This window comes from Trichosurus vulpecula, chromosome 2, assembly GCF_011100635.1.
Source record: "Trichosurus vulpecula isolate mTriVul1 chromosome 2, mTriVul1.pri, whole genome shotgun sequence".
Classification (NCBI taxonomy): Eukaryota; Metazoa; Chordata; class Mammalia; order Diprotodontia; family Phalangeridae; genus Trichosurus; species Trichosurus vulpecula.
This window is the reverse complement of record NC_050574.1, coordinates 414,874,999-414,899,494: the sequence shown is the minus strand read 5'-3', so window position 1 is coordinate 414,899,494 and position 24,496 is coordinate 414,874,999. Positions and strand designations below refer to the sequence as shown.

Here is a 24,496-nt window from a genome sequence, read left to right as displayed (position 1 = left end):
CAGATTGGAGGGTCTCTGAAGTTACTTCCAGCTTTGCATTTATAATCATAAAATTCATGGTATCAATCAAACAGTAAGTATTTATCAAACACCATATATTTTAAGTACTTTGCTAAATGCTGGAGATTCCAGAAGAAATGAAACAGTCCCCAGCCCTCAAGGAGCTTTCCTCCTATTAGGAGAAACATATACATATGTAATTATGTAAAAAAAAAAGTCAGTATACTGAAACAATAATATAATAGACACAAAGAAATTTGGAGAGGAGGCATTTGCACCTGGAGGAAATTGGGAAAGACTTCATGGAGATGATAGGTTGGGAGCTGAGTTCTTGAAACAGGGGACTCTAAGAAATCGAGGTGAGGAGGAAGGACATTCCAAATTTGAGGCACAAAAGCATGGAGATAGGAGATAGAATGTTGTATGTAAAAAACAGCCAGTTTGCCTAAACAAGGGGTGGAGAACCTGTGGCCTCAGGGCCACATGTGGCCCTCTAGGTCCTCAAGTGTGGTCCTTTGACTGAATCCAAACTTCACAGAACAAATCCCCTTAATAAAAGGATTTGTTCTGTAAAACTTGGATTCAGTCAAAAGGCCACACCTAAGGACCTAGAAGGCCATTGATGGCCTCTAGGCCACAGGTTCCCCACCCCTGTCCTAAACTCTATGGCACACAAAGAAAGTACTAACAATAACCAACATTTACATAGCACTTTAAACTTTGCAAAATGCTTTACCTATATTATTTCATTTGATCTTCACCAATATCCTCTAAGTAGGTGCTACTATTATCCCCACTTTACAGATGAAAGACTGAGGTTGAGAGAGGTTCATCCAGGGTCACACAGCTTAGGAAAACATCTGAATCAGGATTTGAACAAGTCATGCACTCAATCACTGAGCAACCTACCTGACTTGATATTTTATAAGTAACACATAATAAATACCTTTTATTAAGTCTGGAAAGGTGGTATTTACATTCACAATACAGTATGATGATGCTGAATCATCAAGAAAAAAATCATGTTCACTGTTTTGAAAGACAAAAAAGCATATGTCATTCAGAAATGTTGGTTGTGAAAAATTTCTGTTAACACAAAAAAAATTTAGAGTTTTACCTTCAGGTATCTGAAACATTCTTAATTTCAAAATTCTTTCAGGTAACAGATGTCTTATTGTACTAAATTCATTGTCCTGACATTCAAATTTAAAACTGTATCACCAAATTAAAAGTCTTCTAAATGAGAAGAAAGATAACGGAGTAATAGTCTTAGAGAGATACCCGGGCCTTACTGAGAGGTTTAAAGGTTTGCTATATATGTCAAAGATAGAAGTTGAACCCAGGTCTTCCAGATTTCAGGCCTGACTCTTTATTAATAATAGAAGCCATACTACCTCTCTCATTTTTCATTTATTCCTTTAAAGAAGTAAAGTACAAGTGATGAAAAAGCCAAGCTAATGATGCCTAAATGAGTATAAGTAACATGCAACACATTAGCAGCAAGACGACTTTCCCTTAGAAAATGTCATAAAAGATGTCAAGGTCAAGACCAGAAAAGAGAGATGAGCAGCCAAAATAGCAATAAATTAAGAGACAGCTCATTTGCTGGACTCCTAACCATGAAACATTAAAAGACCAGAGGATGAGCTCCATTGAGCTGGGCAGATCCCTTGTGGGTGATGTATTAGAAAGGCATGCATTCCCCCTGGATGAGAAGGCTTGGGTGAATCTTTTTTTTTCCTGTTCCAGGGGAGGAAGAACACTCACACTATTGAGATCATGAGTCCCAACCTCTGAGCATCCCCAATCTTGTTCCCCCAAGATGGGTCTAATTCCATAGAAGGTGTCGATGGGCGGTGTGAGGGTGGGTGGGTGGGGAACAAATGTTATCTGATTTCTCATTAAAGCAATTTATAACAAGATATGAATGGCCAGTGAGATAAATAACATGGTGGGGATAGGTGTTAGAAGGGAATAGTTGTGCATTTGTGTTTAATAGTAAAATTTATTAATGAACTCCTTATAAGTTCAATATGAGAGGGAGATTTTTTTAATATCAAAGGGTAGGGACCCAAGATGCCACTTGTTTACTTTACTATTGCCAAACTTGGTACCCCACATCTGAAAGGTTGCTGTATCACAATCAAATGGAAAATTGGGAGACATGCAGGTAGCATGATTTTGCATCAAATCTTTTTTTTCCTTGTTCATTATTTCTCTTCTTTTAGAGTTTCTGCTTTCTTTAATGTTGGGCGAAGTGAAACATGAGTAATTTTTATAGAACCCAGTCTCTATGGTAAGAAAAAAAAACAAAACCCTTGCTAACTTTATACCTAAATATGTATAGTTTTTAGTATAGAGGGAAAGGGAAGGGGAAGAGCATTTATATAGCACCTACTATATGCCAGGCACTGTGCTAAGTGCTATACAAATATTATCTTATTTTATTTTACAACAATCTTAGGAGGTAGCTGCTGTTATTATCCCCAATTTACAATTGAGGAAACTAAGGCAAACAGATTAAGTGACTTGCCCAAAGTCATATAGCTCATAAGTGTTGGAGACTGAGTTCAAACTCAGGTCCAAACTGATTTCAGTCTCAGTGGTCTATCCACTGTGGTAATTAACTTCCCATATAATGTACTGTATTTGACAACTCTTTTTTTTTTTAATTTAACCGAAGTATGACAATGACTTCATTATGTGTAGTAGTAGAGATCACTTCTGTTTGGAAAAGAAACTGCAACCTCTCCAAGAGAAGACGCTGCTAAGTTTAAGAATGTTTTGTTAACTCTGAGACACTGACAGCTGTTAGCAATCACATTTCTCTATCATCACTTTGGTTCATGGTAAAATGAAGCTGTTTACTTAAGGGCTGTTAAGTTTAATTTTAATAGTGACTCCTAAGAAAGAGAAAATGTCTCTGATGTTTGACACGAGAAGGAACTAAGATTCCTCTAATTGGTTGCTCAGGATTTAGTGGTGATTACTTTTATGCAGCATTTTCTTTATCATTACAAGCACTTCCTTTTCCACAGCAACACAGACATTGACTCACTATCAAAATACATACTTGTTGCTCCAGGCAGATGCATAGCTCTATAACAGTGTTAAGATTGTTCCATGGCAGTCTGGTTTTCAGATGCTTCTGCAGTTTTTCCTGTTAAATGAGAAATTAGTGATAGTGGTAGAGATTAGGGAAATGTGTGTGTGTGTGTGTGTGCATACACACACGTACATGTATATATACCTATTATGTTTTTATATATTATAGTATGGAGTCCTTTAGCACATATAAATATATAGTATGTGTATCTCTGTGTATACATGTATATTTACATATATATATATATATATATATATATATACATGCATACTGTGTATGTATGTATCCTTTAGCAAAACATCATACTCTTGAGCTCAACTTTCTAGATCCTGCATTATCTCTAAGGCTGAACAAATGAAAATAGAAAGCAATTTAACCTGGAAGAGGTTAATAATAGGCTAAAGAAAAAAAAGATTTGAGGAGGTGAGGATTTTTTCTTCTTTTTGTCAGATGAGAGACATTTTTGTATAACTGCAAATTTCAGTCTATACTAAAATATCAAATAATTACAGTTGTCAAGGGTTTTTCAGTCTCATATTCAGTGTTATATATAGTGCCTATAAGAGAATTTGTACTTGGGGTAAAGTCTTTGTTCATAACCTTCCTGTGCAACACTCCTCTGTAGCCACCCCATCCATATATGCTGCCCCTGCCCCACCCCCCATCCCCACTATCTGGAAAGTCCAACTCCATTTATCTTGTGATCATTGGAGTATCAATTCAAGTTCTGTTTCCTCAATGAGTATTTGCTTGTCTACATCAACCAAAAGTAATCAGGTAATCTCTCTCCCTCTGTCTCTCTCTTCTCTGAGCACTCAAAGCATTCATTACTGATACCACCAGTCAGAACTTGCCTTACACTGAATGAGATCATCAGTTACCTCTTCATATGCTTTGCTTTGTCTTATCAACTAGATTGTAAGCACCACTGGCACTTGGCACCAGGTATATGCTCTTTGTATTATCCTTAGGGCATGGCATAGTTCATTCATTCAGTATGCATGTATTTTCTTTCTATTATTTGAAATGTGACTCGAACATACTCAATGGTCAGAAAATATTTGTTTGTGGTTGGAGATATGGTGAAATGATTGGCTTCTCCGAAGATCCAAAGTATATATGTGTGTATGCACATGTACGTAACATAGATACGTATGTACATACATATGTGTGTATGTATGTGAGTACATATACATATTATAGTAGATTATATTTTACCTTTTTTTGACAAGGAATGTATTGGTGATGCTTTCAAACTCTGAACTCTTCCTTATATCATAAAAGTAGTCGTCACTGAATGACTTAAAATGAAATTGGCATTGCTCACGTCATTTCCTTTGCCTTATTAAACAAGCTTATAGAATAGATTGTCCTGACCAGAGGCATGCCTCACCAGTGACCAGCCTATTGGCCTTTCCATACTTAACCAGCCAGGTCTTCAGAAAGAAGCCTCAGTTTGTTTCGAGAACTATATTTGAAGTCATTCAAGCATTGTAACCACAACAACCAAAACATTTTACTAATCACTTGTAATCACAAGTTACATAGCTCCACAGAAAAGCAAATTTTAAAACTCCTTCATCTAATAGAAATTTTTCTCTTGTGATCTCAAAATGTCATCTGGACTAGAAAAATATTTTAAAAGACTTAATTTATTTATTTAATATTTTTAGTTTTCAGCATTAATTTTCACAAGAGTTTGAAATTACAAATTTTCTCCCTATTTCTACCTTCCCCCCACTCCAAGATGGCATATATTCTGATTGCCCCGTTCCCCAGTCAACCCTCCTTTCTGTCACCCCACTCCCTCCCCATCCCCTTTTCCCTTACTTTCTTGTAGGGCAAGATAGATTTTTATGCCCCATTGCCTGTATATCTTACTTCCTAGTTGCATGCAAAAAATTTTTTTCGAACGTCTGCTTTTAAAACTTTGAGTTCCAAATTCTCTCCCCTCTTCCCTCCCCACCCACCCTCCCTAAGAAGACAAGCAATTCAACATAGGCCACATGTGTATCATTATGCAAAACCCTTCCAGAATACCCGTGTTGTGAAAGACTAACTACATTTTGCTCCTTCCTGTCCTATCCCCCTTTATTGAATTTTTTCCCTTGCCCTGTCCCTTTTCAAAAGTGTTTGCTTTTGATTACCTCCTCCCCCTGTCTGCCCTCCCTTCTGTCATCCCCACTTTTTTATCCCCTTCCTCCTTCTTTCCTGTGGGGTAAGATACCCAATTGAGTGTGTATATTATTCCCTCCTCAGGTCAAATCCAATGGAAGCAACATTCACTCATTCCCCCTCACCTGCCCCCTCTTCCCTTCCTACAGAACTGCTTTTTCTTGCCGCTTTTATGCGAGATAATTTACCCCATTCTATCTTTCCCTTTCTCCCTCTCTCAATATATTCCTCTCTCATCCCTTAATTTGATTTTATTTTTTTAGATACCATCCCCTCATATTCAACTCACCCTGTGCCCTCTGTCCATATATGTGTATATATATATATATAAAATATATGAATCATATATATGTATATATATATATATATATATATTATACATATATGTATATGTATATTCCCTTCAGCTACCTTAATACTGAGGTCTCATGAATTATACACATCATCTTTCCATGTAGGAATGTAAACAAACAGTTAAACTTTAGTAAGTCCCTTATGATTTCTCTTTCTTGATTACCTTTTCATGTTTCTCTTGATTCCTGTATTTAAAATTCAAATTTTCTATTCAGCTCTGGTCTTCTCACTGAGAAAACTTGAAAGTCCTCTATTTTATTGAAAATACATATTGTGCCTTGGAGCATGATACTCAGTTTTGCTGGGTAGATGATTCTTGGTTTTAATCCTAGCTCCATTGATCTCTGGAATATCATATTCCAAGCCCCAAGACCCCTTAATGTAGAAGCTGCTAGATCTTGTGTTATCCTGATTGTGTTTCCACAATACTCAAATCATTTCTTTCTGGCTGCTTGCAGTATTTTCTTCTTGATCTGGGAACTCTGGAATTTGGCAACAATATTCTTTGGAGTTTTCTTTTCAGGATCTTTTTCAGGATATGATCAGTGGATTCTTTCAATTTCTATTTTATCCTCTGGCTCTAGAATATCAGGGCAGTTCTCCTTGATAATTTTTTGAAAGATGATATCTAGGCTCTTTTTTTGATCATGGCTTTCAGGTAGTCCAATAATTTTTAAATTATCTCTCCTGGATCTATTTTCCAGGTCAGTGGTTTTTTCAATGAGATATTTCACATTGTCTTCCACTTTTTCATTCCTTTCGTTCTGTTTTATAATATCTTGATTTCTCATCAAGTCATTAGCTTTCACTTGCTCCAATCTAATTTTTAAAGTACTATTTTCTTCAGTGGTCTTTTGGACCTCCTTTTCCATTTGGCCAATTCTGCCTTTCAAGGCATTCTTCTCCTCGTTGGCTTTTTAGAGCTCTTTTGCCATTTGAGTTAGTCTATTTTTTAAGGTGTTATTTTCTTCAATATTTTTTGGGTCTCCTTTAGCAAGTCATTGACTTGTTTTTCATGGTTTTATTTCACCACTCTCATTTGTTTTCCCAATTTTTCCTCTACTTCTCTTATTTGCTTTTCCAAATCCTTTTTGAGCTCTTCCATGGCCTGAGACCAGTTCATGTTTTTCTTGGAGGCTTTTGATGTAGGTTGTTTGACTTTGTTGACTTCTTCTGGCTGTATGTTTTGGTCTTCTTTGTCACCAAAGAAGGATTCCAAAGTCTGAGTCTGAATCTGAGTCCGTTTTCGCTACCTGGCCATGTTCCCAGCCAACTATTTGACCCTTGAGTTCTTCATTGGGGTATGACTGCTTGTAGAGTAGAGTGTACTTTGCCCCAGGCTTGAGGGGTTGAGCTGTTGTTTTCAGAGGTATTTCTATACAGCAAGCTCTGCCACACCAGCACTTCTCCTCCCCCAAGAACCGCCAACCCAGACCTGACTCAGATCTTAAGCAGGCTCTGCACTCCTGCTCAGATCTGCCACTTAATTCCTTCCACCAGGTGGGCCTGGGGCTGGAAGCAACTGCAGCTATAGTTCTGTCCTCAGAGCTTCACCACCTCCACTGTCCCCGGGATGGTGTCTGAACCACAAACTCCTTTCACTCTGTCCCAGCAGCTTTTCCCACTAACCTTCTCTGTTGTCTTTGGTGTTTGTGGGTTGAGAAGTCTGGTAACTGCCACAGCTCACTAATTCAGGGTGCTAGGGCCTGTTCCGCCCTGCTCCTGGTCTGGTTGGTCTGGGTAGCCCATACTGGGCTCTGTTCCCCTCCACTCCCAGCTCCGTGAGATAGACCCTACCTAGCGACCATGCAGGCTGTCCTGGGCTGGAGCCTTGCTTCCCTCTGCTATTTTGTGGGTTCTGCAGCCCTAGAATTTGTTCAGAGCCATTTTTTATAGATTTCTGGAGCAACCTAGCAGAGAGCTCATGCAAGTCCCTGCTTTCTAGCTGCCATCTTGGTTCTAGCCCCCAAGACTTAATATATACCATGAAAAGATAGAGACTAAAGACTTTGAGCTTGAATCTGGAAGTCAGGTTGAACTGTGGACAAAAACAATGCTTAAAAATACCTCAGTCTTGTGTATGCAAGACATACTGAGCGTGGGAATGCTATGGTTGAATATGCTAAGATACTTAGAGATAGTCTGGAATCAAGGCTCAGTAAGATGACTACGTTTAAAGTAATTAATTGTAAATGGAAACATAAAATGGATCATAATGGATTTGGAAAGTATCCTATCAAGAACATGGTATCTTCAGTTCTAAATCTAATAGTTCACTATTATATGCAGCAATAAACAATGAAATATTAGTTATATGCAATTGGCATATATCAAATAAAGAAATGAGTTATTATCATTAATCAGCTATAGTACTATAGTACTATGTAAAATGTGTGTGTGTGTGTGTGTGTGTGTGTGTGTGTGTGTGTGTGTGTGTGTATAGAGTTAAGGAGGGAAATCCAGCTAGAAGGTCTTCCCCTTCCAGATTGATTTTTTTTTTGAGTAGGTAAAAGAGGCCATTTTTTTTTGCCTCATTTCTTACCTAGCCTTAATGACTGATTGGGAGAGATTTGGGAAAGACCTTAGCTTAAAAAGGCCAAGGTCTCCCACTGCACCTGGGGCCATCTCCAGTCATCCTGATCTATATCTTGCCGCTAGACCCAGATGGCTCCAGAGAAGAGAGTGAGGCTGGTGACTTTGCACAGCCCTACCTCACTTAAATCCAATTCACTTGTGTGTCAAGACATCACCTTCCTCGTGTCATGGTCCTCTTCAAGAATGAAGGATGAACAACAACAGAATCACAAGTCTAGTCCCTATCCATGTTTTTGTTGTTGTTCAGTTGTTTCAGTTATGTCCTACTCTTCATGGTCCCATTTGAGATTTTCTTGGCAAAGATACTGGAGTGGTTTGCTATTTCCTTCTCCAGCTCATTTTTACAGATGAGGAAACTGAGCCAAATAAAGTTAAGTGACAGGGCCATACCGTTTGAATATGGGTCTTCCTGACTCTAGGCCAGCACTGCATCATCTAGCTGCTATCCATGTTTACCCCATCATGTACCTATGGAGCGGATTCTTTTCAAAATTCAAGAATATAATTTTATAATTTTCCCTATTAAATGTTTCCTTATTATTTTAAATTTATCATTCCATCCTGTTGGAATTTTTGGCCCCCCAATTCTATTGTCTACCATATTAGCCGTCTCTTCCAGCTTTCTAACATCCACAAATTTGATAAACATGCCACAAATCACTGATAAAAACCTGAGTAGAACAAAGCCAAATAAAGAGCCCTGCACAAAATATCCTCAATATATCTTAATCATTACTCTTTAGATGGTTCAGTTATTTGACCAGCTTCACATGTACCAAATTATACGTTTGTGGAGCATAGATCTTTCCTTTGTGTATAAAAAGGTTATATAAAAGATTTTAGTCAAACACCTTGAGCAAATCCAGCCAAACAAATTTGTTTCTTTATACATTTTTTGTTGTTCAGTCATTTCAGTTGTGTCTGATTCTTCGTGATCCCATTTGTGGTTTTCTTGGCAAAGATACTGGAGTGGTTTGCCATTTCCTTCTCCAGTTCATTTTACAGATTAAGAACTGAGGCAAATAAGTGTAAGCTAGGGAGCGTCCTAAGGCTAGATTTGAACTCAGGAAGATGAGTCTTCCAGACTCTAGGCCTGGCTTCTATCCACTGAGCCACCAAGCTGCCCTATATTCTATCAAATCACGCCTAATACATTGATTCTTTTGAAAGATTTCAGTGAAACAAATAAGTAAGAATAAAATTAATAACAATGAAATCAAAAGTACCTTACTTTATTTTTTAAAAAAAAACTACATATTTGAACCTCTTCTTTTATGCCAAAATTTCTGAATTAAACTGTCCATAGGGGAAAAAAAAGCTATATTTAAGTAACTTGAGAAAACTGAAAGTTCCATTGACTTCAGTCATTAGGGATTAACTCAGTGAGAAAATGGTGCTCAAATTTTATTTATATTTGTATTCACATGTGTATTCACATTCATTCTTATATGTATCTATTGAACATATTTTTGATAATAAATGTCACATACATAATCTTACCAGATCACCACCCCAAAAACCAAACACCACCTAATCCATTGCTGTTGAACCACAGTGCCATTTTGTTGAACTCTGAAAAAGTTTGTTTTTGAACAACCTTTTACATCCATACTCTAATATGTTTGACATCTTAAAAGCTGAGATTTACTTTAGGCAATAGCAATTGTGCCAGAATTGTAGCCACAGATTAGGAACCTAAAGAATTATTTTAGTGGAATAACATCTGCATTATTGTATGATTTTTTGCCCAGCTGTTTAAAGAATCCAAAGTTATTACAACAAAAGAGGTTTGTTTATAAATCCTGGCCAATTTTTAGCTGAGGTTGCCTTTATCCTTTCAGTGTTTCTGAGTCTAACTGTTTGGAAAAATATGTGGTATCATTGTGATGTAAACATGTAAAATTAAATGCCAATGTCTGTGAAAACTGTGTAAAGGCAAGTTACAGCATTACAATTCAGTTTTCCTCTTTGGGGACAAAACAGGTTTATTACTTTTTAAAATATTTTTAAGGAAAACTATAAAACACCTAAAGCTTTGTTTTGTGTATCCGATTAGATGAGTATTTATTAAATTCTTACTCTGTGATATGCTGTGCAAGTTCCTCAGGATACAAAGTTGAAAAATGACACAGTCCTTGATCTCAAGGAGCTGATAGTCTATTAGGAGGAGGAGATGACCTGTACACAGAAAGGTTTAATATGAAACTGGTTTTGATGAGGACCAAGGAATCATCCAAATGAAGTGTTCTAGGATAATCTGATTACAAAGAGAACATTTTCAGTCAGATTAAGAGTAACAGTACCTGAGCTAAGTTTTGAAAGAACTACAAGGTTCTGAAAGGGGTGGGACATGAAAAGTGGATGCCCTCTAGGCGTGGATGATATCCTTTGCAAAAGCATAAAGGCAGAAGATAGCAACTCCAAATTGGTGAAGAGCTAGCACTCCAGTTTGACTGGGATAGAGTGCTTGATATGAAATACACTTAGGAAAGTAGGTGGTAGCCGAATTGTAAAGATCTTTAAATTCCAGACTAAAGAATTTCTATTTTATCTTATAGGCAAAGGGAAGCCAATGAACACTTTTGAACAGTGTAGTAACCTGGTAATATCTGTGCATTAGGAAGATTATTTTGATAGCTATGAGGGGAAATGAGTACAGAGGAGGGAGAGAGAGAGAGTGCAACCAGGTGACAGCTACTAAAATAAATCCATGAAGAGATAGCTTTAATCCAGGTTAATGATGTTGTGAATAAAGGTGAGGAGATGATTATAAAAGATACGGTGGAGGTTGAATTAACAGAATTTGGCAACTGTTTTGAATATGGGGGGAAGAGTGAAACATAGAGATCTTTTGTTGTTATTGTTCAGTTGTCTGCCTCTTTGAGGTCTCTTTTGGGGTTTTCTTAGCAAAGATACTGGAATGGTTTTTCATTTCCTTCTCCAGCTCACTTTACAGATGAGGAAACTGAGGCAAACAAGATTAAGTAGCTTGCCCAGGGTCACACAGGTAGTAAGTGTCTGAGACTCTATTTGAACTAAGAAAGATGAGTCTTCCTAACTATAGGCCAGGCACACTATCCTCTGCGCCACTTAATTGCCCATGTAGAGATCTACCTGATTGTTAAATTTCCAGTGTTGGCATTTGCACCTTGGAAATCAGAAAATGTTACAAATTAAAGTTTTGATTTTATAGTTTTGTTGATTGTCAGGATTTAAGAAAGAGATGGAGAAAAATGTTAATAATACAGATGAAGCTTCAAAGTGTGTCATGCACATTTTCTCCACAAAGATCCGATTGTTAACATTTACTAGCACATACTAGCATAAGGGTCATTGCAAGGTTGCGTTGCCATTAGCAAGAGTGTTTTGTATTAGTATTGCTGGGATAATTAGTTGAAATAAGAACAAATTGTTGTGGAGTAGGTTAAGAATATACCCAGATGATCATAAACTACTTTTAACTTTACTTTCAACTATTATAGCACTTGTCATATTTTATTTTGTGTTATTGTTATTTATAATTGTCTAATCTCACCCACTGAGAATCAGGAGCTCTGATAATCTCAGCATGTAGGACCTGGGACACATCACTTCCCACTTTCACAGACGTAGTTTCTTCATCTGTCTTTAAAGCCCCTCCTAGTACTAACATACTATAACGTATGACTTACTGCATTTCTATGCCTTCTTCCCTTTTGCCTCTCCCTCTGTACCTGGCATAGTTCCACAATCGTATCATCAATGTTCTTTGAATTGAATTAATGGTTGAAAGTGTCACTTGGCCCCTGTGGACCTCAGTTCCTTATCTGTAAAATGATCCTTGAGCTCTACAATCCCTCCCAACTCTGAATCTAGCATTACACAAATTAGTATCTCAAGATAGAAACTGTTTCTTTTTGTTAAGTATGTGGTTAGGAATAGGAAGTTCCTGTTCTGCTCCTCTAAGATTGTTTAAAATAAGTACTAATGCGTAGAATGTGCTGAGGGCCCAGTTGGCTAAGCACCTTTCTTATTTAAAAAAATACTCATTCATGTGAATTGCAATACAACTGTGGTCTTCCTTTCCTTTAATTATTTTTCTCTTTCTTCCTTCCACCTTCCCCTTCTTTCCTTCCTTCTCTCCCTCTTTTCCTTCCTTTCTCCTTCCTTCTTTCTTCTATTCTTCCTCCCTTCTTTCATTCCTTCTTTTGTTTCTCTTTTTTCCTTTTTTTCTTCCTTCTTTCCTTCCTCTATTCCTTCATATTTTTCTTTTATTCTTTCTCCTTTTTCCTTCTCTCTTCCTGTCTTTCTTTGTTCCTTCTCTCTTTTTTCCTTCCTCCCCTCCTTTTTTCTACTATTCTTTCCTTCTTTCTTTTCTTCCTTCCTCCCTCCCTTCTTTCCTTCCTCCGTTCTAAAGAGGGTGTTAAAGATTAGGCTGGGCAGAGCATGACAGTAGTAACCAACCTTTGAATGATCAAGGTTCCTCAACCTGAGCACTGGCATTCCCATAAGGTAAGATTGTGGCAAATGGAAATCAGAATGTGCTAAGCTTAGCAACTTCTTGTCCTCTTTCCCTAGGCGTAGGTGTATGGAACGTAGCAAACATATCAATGGGATGAACTCAGCAATGACAGGTTGAAAATATTATAATCCCTCTGTCAAAATTCCCAAAAGGAGGCAGCAGAGTACAATGGAAAGACATCTGGACTTAGAATCAGAGAACCTGTGTTCAAATACTGTCCCTCCTACTTGCGACCTGGTTTACTATGCGCTAGTCAATTCATCCCTCTAGGTGTCAGTTTTCATATCCATTAAATGAGAAGATTGGACTAAATGAGAACCTGGAGAATTGGATCTAACATCCTTCTAGCTCTCAATCTGTGATCAGATGATAAAGGAGGAGCACATATAAGACCACATAGTATAGACGAGCATAGATAGGGATTGACTACTATATCCAGTGTGCTGCCCACTCATTTCTGGAATCTCACCTAGCTTTCATGTATACCTTCTTACCAATAGAATGTAAATTTCTTGATGACAGAGACTGTTTTATTTTTATCATTATGTTCCAGAGCCCAGTACAATACCTAGGATGCAAGCACTTAGACAATGCTTATTAGTTGATTCGTTCCTTCACTTTCTCTCTACTTGGCCCACAACTCATAGACCAGCCTGACCAATGAAACACTAGCTTGGTTCCCTCTGGCTTAATTTTCTAAATACTCTAGCTAATTATACTCTCCAGTAGAAGGACTGGGGAGAATCCCACTGTTCCCTATGCCCTGGGAAGGGCACGAGCATTCCGGCAAGCCAAAGATATTTCAGCCAATGAAAAATCTGAAACTTGTCAGTTTTTCCTTGTACCTCTTTAACTCTCTTCTGTGGCAGATGTTCTCAAATGAAAATCTGTCATACGGATTTCAAAGCGAATATCACTTCAGCTACTCATTGGCTACCTACTACGTGCAAGCCACTAGTAAAGCACACAGTAGGATGAAACGATTTCCATATTAAGATGCTGTGTCCTAAAGATCAGCCTCCTATTAAAGGATTGATTGGTTGTGTGGATGGGTGTTTATATTATTGTTTGTTACCTTGAATGAAAGAAAAGTTTTTTCCTGCTCATATTTTTTTTCCTTTTGTTTGTTTGTTTTTTTTTAATTCAAACCTGTTCTTCATGTTCTGAAATGAAGTTATCAGCCACAGGAAAACTTCGAAAAAACAACTATCCTTCTCTGTAAATGAGCCAATGGATAAAGAACAAAGCCTCTTTCTACCTTCACTTTTAATTTTCTTAACATTGTCCACTTATGTATCCAAATATAGCCAACCCCCAGTCTAAGGTACTTGTCCTTACTTTTCCTTCTCTCAGGCCAAGTGGTCTCCCGCTTCCCCTCTAAGGAAATACATAGGTATCATTTTTTTTCTCTACTGTTTGCTAAGAAAGGAGAACTGTTAACACTGTTTGCTTTTGTAAAGGGCAGCTTCTTTATAATCTAAATTTCAGATCATTCTCTCAGCTTACTGAAATATCCAAGTAAGATAAGTTAATTTTGTATTTTCCTTCATATAAAAATTCTAATGGGATGTCTCATAATTACAATAATAAAACAATGTATAAAATTCTGAACTTAACAGGAAAATTAGATTGTTTAACAGTGAAACTCACAACAGGGTTCCATTGAATAATAATCTCCTGCTATGTAGAGTACTTTTTATTTGTCAAAAATCACTTCCTGTAGTCTTCAAGGGATGCCTCCTAAGAAGCTTAATTTCAGAGTTTTTTAGTTAATTTGCCAAACTTAAAAATACATTTTAAAGTGACTCATTGACATTTGTGATGCATAAAGAGATCCACTAACCTCTGCTTAATTAGGCAGAACCCTATTAGATATTTCCTCATTAAAGATGAGAGAAATTTACAGTGCAGCCATCAAGTTACTACCAGATAAACAGAATCATTATGAATCATACAAGTATAGAAGACTTGGTTACTTATAATGCTCACAGTAATATTTAAACTGCAAATCAAATCCCACACAATCGATGTCATGGGGTCTTCAAAGAATGAAACATATTTATCAACTTGCTATTTCGATAGGTTTGCCAAATGCAATTTATTTTCAATAGGAGGAATTTTCAATGTATGAACAGTTGTCAAATTTCCAGAGAACTCTGCTGAGCTTTACTTTCCATTTTCCCTTTTTAGTCATTAAAGAGACTTTAAAGATCTCAAGGTCTTCTTTTGACATCTGCTGTTTGTAACACCTCAGTATTTAAGAGAACAGAAAGGGAGTGGCAGAGCTTTCACTGGCAACTTTTATGCCCAGGCAAAATGACATAAAATTGCCCTCAGCGATACTGTGAAGGATTCCCAGATGAAAAAGGGAAAGAAATGTGCCATCCGGTAGCATCCTATTTTAACTGATTTTTTTTAAAAGATTGGGTCAGTCTAGCCCACTCTGGAAATGCTTGAGTCACTCATGGACCCAACCCCAGTACTGATCACTATGGAAGCTTTGACCTTCTGTTTTTCTGATCTTGGCCAGTTTGGAGTTTTTCAGCCATCGAGATACCAAGGTTATCCACTGCATCTCAAGCCATCACCAGTTATCCTTACTTTTGTCTTGCCACTGGACTTCAATGGCTCCGGAAGAGAGAGTGAGGTTCCATAGGCAGCCTTGTAGTCTTACCCCAGAGGCTTACTGTATTAGTGCTGATTTTAGCATGGATACTGAATTGGCTTAGCCCTACTATCCTCAGTCCCTTTGACTCAAGAGATCCACCAGCCTCAGCCTCCCCTAGCAGAAGAGATTACAGACCTGTGTTACCCTTAATCAGCCTTCACATAGTATTCTTGGTAAGAGAACTGTAAGGAAAAGTGATATAGTGACTAATGAGTTTATCCTGAAGTAAGAAAACCTCTTTAGATAGTATATTGTTGGAGATGAGTTGCTGATCTTTTTTGGTGAAGGAGTTTGCACTTGAGGAATTCTCTACATGAGGTAATCACAAGACCAACAATTTCACCACCATTTTACTATCCCCCCAAAAGTATGCCAACAAGTCTTCATTTGTTGTTCTGTCATTTCAGTCATGTCTGTCTCTTTGTGACCCTATTTGGGGTTTTCTTGGCAAAGATACTGGAGTGGTTTGCCATTTACTTCTTCAGCTCATTTTGCAGATGAGGAACTGAGGCAAAGAGGGTCAAGTGACTTGCCCTGGGTCACACAACTAGTAAGTGTCTGAGACTGGATTTGAACTCAGGAAGATAATCCTTTCCAATTCCAATCCAGCACTCTATCCTCTGCACCACCTACCTGGTCTTCAACAAGTCTGTGATTCAGGGCTAAAATTGCCTCTGTGTTTCTGAAGAATTTTTATTGCTGTCAGCACTCTCTAAATTTCAGTATTTGGGACCAAAGCCTTGGTTCCCAGGAACGTGTACTAATTTAGGGCTATAACCTTAGTGACCATGTGTCATCTATTCCAACCCCTTATTTTATAGGTGAGGAACTGAGACCTAGAGACATTGTGTAGCTTACCCAAGGTCATACAGATGGCAAAGGGTTGAGGCAGAATTGTAACTCAAGTCCTCTGACTCCAAATTTACCACTCTCTTCATTATACCACACTGTCCTATCCAGTTACAGATCTGCTGAGTGATAGGGTATAGGCCTGTCGTTCATTGTTTTCAGCAGTGTCCAACTCTTCTTGACCACATTTATAAACATACTAGAGTGGTTTTCCATTTCCTTCTCCAGTTCATTTTACAAATGAGGAAACTGAGGCAAACAGGGTTAAGTGACTTACCCAGGGTTACACAGCTAATAAGTGTCTGAGGCCAGATTCGAACTCAGGAAGATGAGACTTCCTGACTCTGGGCCCAGCACTCTATCCACTGTGCCACCTATTTACCCAGGGTGTAGGCCTACCCTGGATAAAAAAAAATGCCTTTTTTATATTACTTAAGGCAAAGTAGGCAGATATGTTCTTCAGTCAGACTCCGTCATATTTGGTTTTGATATGCTTTGATATGCTGTGATCTGCTGTGGGTGCTCTCTCCAGCTGTGCAGACTATAACCCATCCATGCCTTCTTGACCTGTGATATTCTCATCATTGTCTTCCCATTAACACTCCCTGGTGTTAATGGGAACACCCAAGGCTTTTCTCTAGATCTCTTGACGTGTCCAAGGTGTCAGTTGGAGTATTGTTTGCAATTTACCTTTCATTCTTGGTCTATGACTGATCTATTTCCTTTCAAAGTCACACATTTTATTTGATAACATCTTTTATGTTACTATTTCTACATAAACCTTGGTTGTTAATATACTGCAGGCTGCTTAAATTATCATCGACATCAGTCATTGACTTGATTGACCATATGTCTCTTCACCACCATTTAGAGGGATCTACAAGCTTAATGAATTTTTTCCTCATTTTTAAAAATGTCTTAACATTATAATAACTTACCAATATACTTTCCCTTTTCACCACATTGGCAACTTCCATGTAACAAAGAAAAACTAATAAAGAGAAAAAATGAGGAACAAAGAAAACACATCTGACGGAATATACAACATTCCACAGCCATAAACAACTGCCTCTATGCTGAAGAAAGAATTTTTTTTCATTATCTATTTTCTGGAACTAAGATTGTTCACAGCAATTAGTATGAATTTCTTGTTGTTATTCAGTCATTTAAGTTGTGTCTGACTCTTCATGACCTGATTTGGAGTTTTCTTGGTAAAGACACTGGAGCCATTTCCTTCTCCAGCTTATTTTACAGGTGAGGAAACTGAGGCAAACAGGATTAAATGACTTGCCCAGAGTCACATAGATAGTTAGTGTCTGTGGTCACATTCGAACTCAGAAAGATGAGTCTTAATTATGCCAGGCCTGTCACTCTATCTATTGAGCCACTAAACTGCCCAAATGTGAATTCAGATGTCTTTTATTTAGTTTTCTTTACTCTAATATTTATATATGTTGTTCTCTTCTACTGCCCTCTCCCTATTAGTTCATACAGATCTTCCCATGTTTCACTGAATTTGTCATACTCATTATTCCCTGTAGTATAAATATACTATATCAAATTCACGTGCTGGAGTTTTTTCAGTTATTCCTTATCAATAGGCATCCACTTTGTTTCCAGTTTTATTTTAGTTTTTGTAACCATAAAAGGTGCTGCTATGAATATTTTAACATATCTAAGAACTTTCTGCCCTTGACTTTATTGTGATATATGACCAGTAATAGAATGTTTAGTGACCTTTCATAATTCCAGATTCTTCGTCAGAATGGTCAGACCAATTCATAGCTCTACTACCAGTATATTTTTAGCATTTCCCATTTTTCATTGTTCATCAAGCACTGAATATTTTCATATTTATCATCATCGATGATTTGATGGGTATGAGGGGAAATTTCAGGATTATTTTAATTTGCATCTTTTATTATTAGTGACATGAAGCATTTTGTAGAATGGATCAAGGTCCTATATATTAGTGTCAATTCTTTATATAAGTTAAATTTCATGTCTTTACCAGAAAGGTTTTCTATAATATTGATGAAATATTTTTTCCTAATTGACACTGTCTCTTTTTATCTTAGATTCATTGATTTTCTTCAAGTCAGTTTTATTACAGATTATATATATTATATATATGTATATGTGTACACACACACATACACAAACACACACACACACACATACTTTAATGATACTTTTTATCCCTTGCTTAGTATTCTTCCCTCACTAAGGGTTTGAATGATACTTGCTTTTTTCCTATAATTTCTAAAGGATGTAACATTTTTTATTTTGGTAATATATTAGCTTAATTCTTACATATTGCTTAGGTAATTCTGTCCCATGATTTGTAACCACATAGCAATACCAGAAAAATATTGATATTAAAAATATAAGCCTCATTTTGGGGGATAAGGTTAAAAGTCATTAAAAACACGATTGTTTTGCAAAGTATCCATTTTAAAAAGTTTTATAATTGTTGAACTATATTGTTGTTTGTCCCAAAATATTTGTTTATTTTTTACTTCGACCTTTATCAAGAAAGTATTTTTAAAAATAAGCAGAATAGGAAAGATGCAATCAAGTCAGTAAGTTTTTATGTGGAAACCCTCCCCTTATCCCCTTATTATGGTAGCAAATACAAGTTTTAAACAAATACTTGGCTAGCAGTTTTGAGAGGAATGAAACACCCTTTTGATTAACCAGTGCCAATACTCACAGACATTAGTGATTAATGTGCCCTAGAAAGCTTTCAAAATGTAGAAAGCAAATGCAGGAACAATTAAACAGAGCTTTTTTTTCAAGTGTAGTGGCTGTAGTTTTCTTATTGTGTTTCTAATTTATAGGAAAATTTAATTAGATAAATATATTAGGTTATTTGTCCTTTGTATATAATGAGCTTATTTGGAATTGTACCATTTGGAGCTGTCCATCAATTGTCCTTGCTGTTAGGGATGACTGTTAGTCAATTCCTAGACATGTAGATATTGCTGAGGAGGGAGGAAGTTGGTTGTAACTCATTTAATCCAAATCATTGTGCAAAACACAATAGGAAAAAAGACATTAGGAGATGGGAGAATTTATTATATAATCACAGAATGGTACCAAGCAGACAAGCAAAAACAAATTTAAAAACAGGTGAAGTGACAATGTAGGAGGAATTCATCAGTTTAGGGGATTTGTTTGGGGTTTTTTTGACAGTTGATTCTTGTTCAGCACTCTAAAAGAATAGAGTTTGCATGGTTCAGATGACAGGCAACTACTTTTTTAGTTTGCTGCATGAGAAGGTTCAGTATCCCAGAAGCAGAGGAAGGTGGAGTATGTTGTGACAGTTTCTAAGACCACTATATTCTATTGAATTCTGGAGTAAAAAATATCATTGACCTCTAAGATACCTACTTTTCCTTTTGACCATTTTCACAAGTTTTAAAATTCCTGAAGTTGGAGCTTAGTTAGTAACAATCTCATTCCTCTTTTTGTTTTCCTTCTCATGTCTATATTCTCGCATCCTTTATATTCAATTTTTCAATTTAAAAAAGGATGCATTCCTCACTGTGGCATAACTAGGTTGGGTACTTGGTGATATGGGACAATATTTCAGTTCAATTAAACAAATATTAGGTGCTCTCTATGTGCAGAGCATGGTACCAGGTCTGGCATTGTGTTTGCTTTTTGTACAAATACTTAAGAGTGGTCCTGACTAAAATTTCTGCTTATGTATCTATCCAATATTGTAGATTATACAGTAGCTAGAACATAGTGAAGCTTATACCTGGATCAGGTGCACACACTGGCATGTTCCTGTAATATGGCAACCCTCAATTGGGAAAGTCATTTAACCTCATCCAATTTTGATTTCCACATTTGTAAAATGGTATAATAGCACCCATTTGGCAAGGTCTTTGTTAGAAAAAAAGGAGAAAGCATATGTAAAGTATTTTGCAAACCTTAAATTACTACATAAATGAATCTAATTATTATAGCTATAATTTTGTATCAAAAATTTGATCAACACTTAATTAAAGGTTATTTGTAAATTTGACACCTAGCATATCTACATAAAGAAATTGATATTTGAAGTTACTTTCTTATAGCAATTATTTTTGTTCTAATAGTAATCATAGAAAGAAGGAATTTTGGGATTGAATTTCATTACCAAAACCTCAGAAAATATGCAAAAAGTTTTTAGCAAAAAAAGTCAACAAAATATCAACACCTTTCAACTTGTACCCTGTTTTCCTTTGCTAATTAAATTATTCATGTATCAATGATCATCATGTATCATGTAACATGTATCATGTTCATCTTTGATGAACATGAAAAGGTACCAAGTAGCCTTTCCCAAATGATACTCAATGGTATAGCTTTACAGCATCACAGTTGACTAAATAGTACAGACATTTGAAATTCCAAAAAATTCAAATCACAGGTAATGCATAGAGAGTGATGGAGAAGCATATGGTAGATGTAAATAGGCTATAGTACATTAACAGTGCAGAATTATGTACCCAAAGTGGCATCACTCAAGAGAAATATGACCAGAATTGGAAATAAAGTAGTGGGTAAGGAGAGATGGACATCCCTTATAGCCACTGGTACCAATAAGTCAAAAGATCAGCCTGTCCTCCCATGCCATCATGTTGGGTTGATCCCACGTGGTAGATTTATGGCGGAAGATGGATAAGAGTCACACAGAGTGGAAAGGTATAAATGGGTTTTTATAATCTGAAATGATTAAAATGAATTACAGCTCCCCACACCTATCAGTAAGGTCACAGATCCACTGAACTGCCACATAAATATTTAGTCAGTTTCTACCATGTGCCAGACATTGTGCTGAAAGCTAGCAATACCCATGTCCTCAAGGAATTCATACAATTACATATGAGAAATATATAAAGTAGGTTAAAAAATATTCTGAAAGGGAAAGGCACAAAGAGCTAGAGATGGGGATAGAGAAGGAACTAGGAAAGACATCCTGCAAAAGGTAGGATTTTATCTGGGACTTGAAGAAAGCCGGAAAAACCAAGATTCAAACTTAGGATCAAGTAACTAGTTGGTGTCTTGTGCTTAGTAATCTTGCCTGAAGTAAATTTAATTGATTAAAAGTTACTCTTTGATTTTTACACTGCTTATATACCTTTTTAAGTAAAGGAAAAACTACTGCTAAGATTACCTGTTCCAGTAAACTTTTGAGATTGGTATTGTTGGGAGAAATTTTTTTTTGAAAAATATTATTGATATCTTGCCAGGACCTGAACACTTTGGGTGTTACCAAGTTGACTCTGCTTTCACATGAAATTATCAGCAGACAAGCCACAATCAATTTAGATACAATTGGCTATGTAGCACATGGAAAGTCAACAGTACTAAAAGCTATTTCTGGAATATACACTATCTGATTCAAAAATGATCTGGAAAGAACTATTACCATTAAGTTGGAGTGTGTTAATGCTGAGATTTACAAACTTGATGACCCAAGTTGTTTTCAGCCAGAATGCTCCAGATCTTGTGGAAATAGCACTTTTGAAATTCCTTTAGACATTTCAGGAACTAAAGGAAACTTCAAATTAGTGAGACACATCCCTTTTGTGGATTGCCCTGGCCACGCTATTTTGATGGCTACCATGCTGATCAGTGCGGCAATCATAGATATAGCTGGTGATGAGGCTTGGCCTCACCCTCATATTTCTGAGCACCTAGCTGCCCTGGAAATAGTGAAATTGAAATACATCCTGATTCTACAGAACAAAATTGATTTGATGAAAGAAAGTCAGGCTAAGGAACAAAATATAAACAGATTCTTGCATTTGTCAAAGGTACAGTTGCAGAAGGAGCTCCTATTATTCTAATTTCTGTTTAGCTGAAGTATAATATTGAAGTTGTTTGGGAATAAATAGTAAAGAAAATTCTACTACTCCCAGAAGACTTTACTTCAGAATCCAGACTTATTATTATTCAGTCTTTTTGACACCAACGAGTATGGTTGTAAAGTTGATGACCTTAAAGGTGCTATGATTGGTGGTAATATTCTCAAAGGAGTATTGAAGGTGGCTTAGGAGTTGGAAGTCAGGTCTGGCATTGTCTAAAGAAACTCACCTATAAGCCAATCTTTTCCAAAATCATATCACTTTTTGCAGAATATAATGATCTTCAGTATGCTGTGCCTGGAGGCCTTATTGGGGTTGGAATAAAAATTGATCCAGCTCTGTGCTGAGCTAACAGAATGGTGGAACAGATTCTTGGTGCAGCTGGAGTGCTGCCTGAAATCTTTACAGAACTGAAAATTTTCTATTTCTTGCTTAGATGACTTTTAGGTGTGCACACTGAAGGAGACCAAAAAAGCAGCAAAGGTGCAAGATTGTCTAAGAATGAAGTGTTCATGGTGAACATAGGCTTCTTGTCTACTGGAGGAAGAGTCAGTGCAGTAAAGGCTGATTTAGGCAAGACCATTCTCAATGCTCCTGTGTATATGGAAATAGCAGAAAAGATTGCCCATAGTCAGAATTGAGAAATGTTGGAATTTAATTGGCTGGATCACATAAGAAGAAGAGTAACAATCAAGCTAATGGTAGATGATGACTAAAGAGCGATTACTGAGTGCCTAACTTTGGCTGAGGAGTGAGATTCTAATTAGATCTAGGGCTATATTTTCAAGGCAATGATGGGGAAATAATTTTATAGCTCATTACAGTTAGTGAACGCTGGTTAGTTTTCTCATTTCTTGTGATAAAAATTTAACCTCTGCTATTAAAATTCTAGTCAGTGTCTGCAATAAATATAAAAATTGACATCATGTTGATTTGTTCTGCTTTTTAACAGAAATTAATCATTTTCATACTACCTGTCTAATTTATACATCTCTACAGGCTTGAAACTAAGATATGTTCATAACAGGCAAGCCAAATTCACGTGAAATAAAGTTTTTCTTTGAATAGGGCTATTCTTTGAATAGCCCTAGCCTTCAAAAATTATTTCAACACTAAAATTCTTAAATAAATAAAAAACATTTTGAAGACCAAACTAAATATATATTTATCTATATATCTAAGTTATTATATATACATGTTTGATTTTTTTCTGATAAAAAGGTGGATGGAGTTTTTTAAATGTTTAGAGTATTCATGTCAATTACTGTGTATAACTATGCAAATTTTAAAACTATTTAGTGAAGACCATTGGTAATAGGTCAATTTAGGCTGTTGTCTGGGAACCTCAAATTTTTGGAGAGTTCAACATTTTTATATAGCTAGACTGACTTCATCCTGAAAATACACTCTCTAGATATTTTATTGAATGTTTTTCATTTTTTAAAAATCTGAATATTAAGTGCTTTATTGAAATAAGCACTAAGCCAATTATGTCTAATTAAATATCAGCCATAAAATGGATCAACAGCATCCCTGATAGTCATGCTCAATGAGGTTCAGAATGACAGTTCAGAATTGAGACTATGTATGTGTTCAGTGTGTCTTCAGCACACTATCTCAGAGGCTAGATAGGGAAAGACAAGAGGCTGGATTTTTAAGCAGTTGACATCATAATTTTCCACTACAGCTTTCTCTGAACTAAACCAGATGATGGAAGAAAAACATTAACTTGTGGTTTCTAAATAGGAATGGATTTATGTTTATTCCTTCTCAGGAGGCTTTTGGAAAGAGGGAAGGGTAGTGGGCTTCCCATTTGCTGGTTCACACCCTCCAACTGCCTACAGTTGATTCTGGCTGTGCCACCCACCTGGAACTTTGTGGTTTCCATGGCAATATTGTCTGATTTTCCTCCTAGAGTATTCTTCCAGTTTTCTATGTGGTGATCCTTGTGTACATTTACGAAGATTCCTCCCTTCCTCTCCATAGAGGCTCACCGCAAGAGGTAACTAGTTTCAATACATGTTTACAATTCATCTGAGGAATAATTATTGTTTAGAGGTTTCATTTTTGTTTTGTTTTGTTTTTAAATTTAGCTTACTTTGATGGTAGAATAACGGAGGAAAAAGAAGTATCCAAAATTACCTTCAGGAAGGAATCTAGATACAATATTCTGATACGGATGGATTCATATTTCAGGTTAGACTCATTTATAGGTACCCTAATCAGAATCCCAGAAGTATACTCCAAATTAGACTAGAAAAAGTCCTAAGTAGTAATTATAGAATACAATGTTGTTAGTTTTATATAGAACTCTGTTCTTTTTTATCTTGATCTAGAAGCCAGAAATGACACTGAATATATTAATTCTTATTATTTACTATACA

At 36.5% G+C, this 24,496-nt stretch overlaps 1 protein-coding gene and 1 pseudogene across 1 annotated transcript in view; both read left to right on the top strand.

Annotated features, from left to right (window-relative positions):
• ARHGAP6 (Rho GTPase activating protein 6) overlaps nt 1-24,496 on the top strand; it is a 330,900-nt gene that overhangs the window by 112,597 nt on the left and 193,807 nt on the right. The gene's annotated exons all lie outside the window — the stretch shown is intronic.
• Nucleotides 20,540-22,828, top strand: LOC118840258 (annotated as a pseudogene).